Below are 5158 nucleotides of genomic sequence, written 5' to 3'. Positions count from 1 at the left end.
GGCTCGCTGGCCAACCGCCGCCTCGGGGCTGCCGGCAGCGCCTCTCATTGGCTGGGGGGCGGGTCGAGCCGCCTGGTGCGGGGGAGGGGGCCTCCCCTCAGGCCGTGGGGGGTGTGTTCAGCGGGCAGAGGCAGTGCGGAGCCGGCTGCCAGCCGGCGGCGCCGGGCAATGGCGGCTTGGCCCAGGGTGTCCTTAGCGGCGGGCGGGAAGACGGCCCCGCTCCCCGGACGCGGTTTACACTCCAGGGGTGCGATAGCAGGGGTGCGGTGCCGGCCGCTCCCCGCACCGGCGATAAGGGAGGTGGGCTGTGCCGCGCTGGCCCGCGGCGGAGAGGCCTCCGCGCACAGCCCGGTCCAGGCGAGGCGGGCGCTGGCCCCCGGTCGCCCTCAGGAAGGGGGAACCGGCTGTCGTCCCCCCGGCGGTGCCGGAGTAGCGAGGTACAAGGAAACTTGCCGGGGGAGCGGCCGGCGGGACAGCCAGCGGCAGGGCCGCCCCGCCCCGCCGAGCACAGCCCCCAGCTCGGTTTTAAATTCTTCTACTCACTGAAAGCACATGCCTTACATCAGTTATTCCTAATATGATGGGGTTTGTTTTCTTTTTGAAGTCTGACATCGTGTTTTGCATTCATTGGGCTAAATAAATCAGAAATTGCCAAGAGAAAAGGAGCTGGGATGACGTGCGTGTTTCCCCGCTCGCTGCCGCGGGGCGCGCTCAGACGGCATGAGTCATCTCTGGTTTGCGCTCTACGTTTGAGCGTTTCTTGTTCCAGGAAGTATAAGGTTCACATTCTCAGTTTTGATAATACTAAAATGTCAGAAATGCTTGGGCCCTGAAGTCTGTTACTAGTGGTGTTTTAACACCGTATGTCTTCCTGCTGTCCAGTATTTTACGAAGTACTGTCAGAAGGGGTTATACTATGGTATATTTTAATTTGCCTATCTATACATCACTCCACTTACATTCTGAAGTTATGTAATGTATTTACCCATTTTTATGTTTGGTTTTTTTGGGTTGGTTTTGGTTTATTTGGGGTTTTTTTCTGTGAGAAACTATTCGGTAGTGTGCTAAATAAGAATGAAAAACCTAAGTTAATTTCACGTGACTCATTGTGATTGAAGAATTGGAGGATGTGTGTGTCAGGGTTGGTAATATGTACAGGTCAAATACTTAGTCCTATTCATGGGGTGAAGAGAACTTAGATATTGATTTCCTGTGTTTAAAAAAGCCAAATAACTCTTATCTTTGACTTCATGAAAGAGGAATTATATTTATTTGCAAAGGTTTTTGCCTTTAAGCATTTAAGTTTGCTAATTTGCCTGACGGAAATTATTTAACACAGCCATCAAAATCATAATCTAGTACAAACAATACAAAATTTTTAATGTCCGTATTGCTTATGCAAGTTTTCAGTTTTCATCCTACATTTCCTTTGTTGAAATGTTGAACAACACCCCCTTCCTGTTTTGAGTTCTGTTTCCCTCCTTTTGTTTCTTGCATATATTTTATGTGTCTTTTCAGGGTTTTAAATAGGAGTTTCTTTTCCCATGATTAATAATAACCTTCTGGTTTGACAGCTAAGCCGTTAGGTACAAAATTGTTATGGCAGTTCAGCAAAATATGTGCTTTACCAGAAAACCTCTGCTGAATTAGAAAATATTTGATAGAATAATGAGATAATCAAACGAGCAAGCAAGTATAAAACTACTGAGAATAACTCTGCTGAAGCCTTTGGAAAAAAATCCATCTTTGTTTAGTATACTCAAAAAACCAAAAGTAGCTGTTGTGATACTAGTAGAACCTCAAAAATATTTTTGAAGGTAGAAGTCTGATTACAAACAGGAAGCAATTTTGTATGAGTGCGTTAAATAACGGAAACCACTGGAATGAGTTATTTATAAACAAGCTGAGAATTTCCATGGAACTCTTACAGTGTGAATTTGGAAAAGCAGTTATTTTCTATTAGTTTTCAAGCAAGTCATAAACAGCACTGAAATTTTTAACTAAGACTTTATTACTCTTCTCTCTGATAATTTAATGAAGCGTATCAGAGCAGTGAGTGAACTGCCAGATGGATTTAGTCCTTGGTGATACAAAGACAACTAGCCAGCTTCAGGTCTTGACACAGTTTACTGGAGTTGGCCACGTTCTGCTGGGGTTTAGCCCAGCCACAGGCCTGGTGGACTGGAAGAGGAGGGCAGTGAAGAGGAAGCATTGTGCTCTTAATGTGGCAGGGTTGGGGCACTATCTTTGTTAGCTGAGGCCAAAATGACCTTTGCTACAAAAGGGTATTTTGACTGAAATAATTCTAAAATGATTCTAATTCAATTGGTATCAATCCCTGATATGAACACATTTAATTTCAAATGCTAAGATCAAAAGCAATCCATAAGGAGACTGCACAGGTCAGGATTCTTTATGATTGTCCTAATTTACATAGGATGGTACTGAACATATATTTGAAATGCAGGCACTTCACTGCCCTCAGAATGACTGCCTGGGTCGTCTTTCCTCTCTAACCTGAAATGTCCAGCCTGATACTGTGTCCTGCAGTGTCAAGGAAGTATAAATGATTCAGTAGTGGTTACTTTTTCATTGGTTTTTGGCGGCAAAGTCAGAAGTTCTGTAAAGAGAAGTTGAAAGTGTAACTGAAAGATCAACCCGAGTTTAAGCAGTCCCATCTCATTCCCACCCCCTCAGTGACATTGATGGGACTGCTTGGGCAACCCAGAACCCAGTCCGGGGAGTAATTAGAGTTAGAAACAATTTATCAAGAAAGAAAGTTTCTTTCAACCTGGATCAATTCTTAAGTCAGGTCCACTGCCCCATGATAGAGAGAAGTGCTACCACAACTGAGTGTGTGAGAGGGGTAATATATGAGCAGGGAGTTGGAGCAACTTCAGCTGGCACTGACACTAAAAGAAAGGCGATGCTCTTTGCAGAGAACATAAATGTTTCACTGATGCTTATTACGTCAATATAAATGCCACCAATGTAATCTTCAGACAACTGGTTTTACATATTGGGTCTTCACAGCTATCTTTTAAATAGATTTTTTTAAGGAATAGGTTTAAAAGAACTTGGTGCATTTCAGTTATAATCTTATGAAACATCTATGTAGTTTTCTTGTAAAAAAGTTCATAGATTGTTATGGCATAAGTAAAGACAGAAAAGGGGATATGCTACTTATATTGTAGATTTCTTTTTAATTAGGATTCAGACATTTGAAGATAATATAAGTTAGACTGACAGAAAAACAGACTGGCATTTTATTTAAAAAACCCCAAATATTTAATAATTTTGCTTTGATTATGCATTGTAGAAATAATCCCAATATTGCCATCTTGACTGATGTTTAAATGTTTGTTCTGTGATTCTTTTTTCATCCTAGAGCCGTTTTGTGTGTTACGTATCTCTCTTTTCAGCCCATTCCATGCCTACACTCCCTAAATGTGATGAAATATAACTTTTAGGTTAAAGAAACACGAAAGAAAAAACTTTATTCAAATTATGTCTGAAATACCCTGTTATTTAAATAAAGAAAATTATAACTTATAGGTAGTTTATTATGACAGAAATAATTCCCACTGGATGCTTAGCTAAATGTCCAGTAAATATATTCTCACCTAACTCTTAATGAAGCTCACTGTTAGACTTTTCTAAGTGTTCTGTTTTGCTTCACTTATGCAATCTAATATTTGATGCCTACATCTTTGTCTCCTTGAAGATTGCATGTTTATAATTATTGTTGTATGTCTTAATTCCTTATTGGGTATATGAAGCTAGTAGAAACTGAATTACCCTAAAATAATTGCACCACGGATCTCTTTGCAGACCACAAAAGTTTTAGCTGGTCATTAAATAACCCTACCTCTACTCTTTCATTGCCTCTAGAGGAACAGGAGGACAAGTGCAGAACTTGTAGAGTGGTCACAGGAAAGTGCAGTCTACACACAGCCACTGTTTTCACAACTTACTTATTTTGTAAGTGTGATGAAAGTCAGAAGTAACCAATGCCCTCATGCTGTAACAGAATTCTGATTCATCTGAAACAGAGAACAGATTAGGCAAGTACACTGAAATGAGTATAAAATACTGTAATGAATATAAAATATGAGACTAATCTTTTTTTTTAACCTATTCTTTTTTGGTAAACTGCTAGCAATGCAAGAAAAATATGTATTTCAATTGGCTTACAAATAGAAACAGAAATGGCACACCCTTAAAAAAGGCAAATGTTACCGATACTGTAAATGGTAAAAGCTTTGTAAATTGTTGGGGTTTTTTCCCCAATGTATATAGGTTTTAAAAAATGTTACACATCTGTGGGATTATAAGTATTTAGTTATGTTTCCTTTCCTAAACTACATTAAGGTGAAATAAGACTGAGTGACTGTATGAGTAGTATAAGAACAAATTACTGATCCTTTTATTCTTATTTTTTGGTACTGCCCATCACTGGAACCTCTGAAAATTGCTGCTGCCTACATTGGTGCTATGCTAAGGTACCAGCTTGACTTCTGTGGGTCGCAGAAGCCAGAAGCTCAGGAAGGAGTAGCCTTGAGGAGTCCCAGGTATGGATTAGTGAGAAGTCTGGCCTAACAGCTGTGAGGCTTTGCAGTACCTTAGCTAGCTCAACACTGCCTTGTGTCAGGATTTCTTTATTTGGAAGGCTTGGAGGTTATTATTGTTGAAGGGAATATTAAATATTCATAAGTTCATAAGAAAAGCTTTATGAGAAGGAGAATTGATGCAATTCACAGTGTGTGTTTTCCCATCTACAATTCATAGGTCATGTCTCCAGCACTGTTGTCTCACCACACACTGGAGCCAGAACGAATTAAAAAATGGGGAAACCCATAGTTTGGCAAAACTCTTGACATTCTATGAATTGCTGTGTAGTCATTTGTCACTCATTTCATGAGAGAAATTATTATAGTGGAAAAATAATATTCTGACCACGTAACAGTGTGAGGTGGCTGAAAAGTTTAAAGAATTGACTGGTGAGTTCAAGGTATATGAATGAAAAAGGAATGGCAATTGACATCTGTTCCATGAAATTTTCTCATTTCGTCTGCTGAATAATGAGCTTTCCCTAAATAATAATTACCTTATAACATGATGTTATGGTTTGAAGAACCCACAACAATTTATTGTTGTT

This window comes from Numenius arquata, chromosome 12 (assembly GCF_964106895.1).
Source record: "Numenius arquata chromosome 12, bNumArq3.hap1.1, whole genome shotgun sequence".
Taxonomy (NCBI): domain Eukaryota; kingdom Metazoa; phylum Chordata; class Aves; order Charadriiformes; family Scolopacidae; genus Numenius; species Numenius arquata.
The sequence above is the reverse complement of the archived record's forward strand: the minus strand, read 5'-3'. Positions refer to the sequence as shown.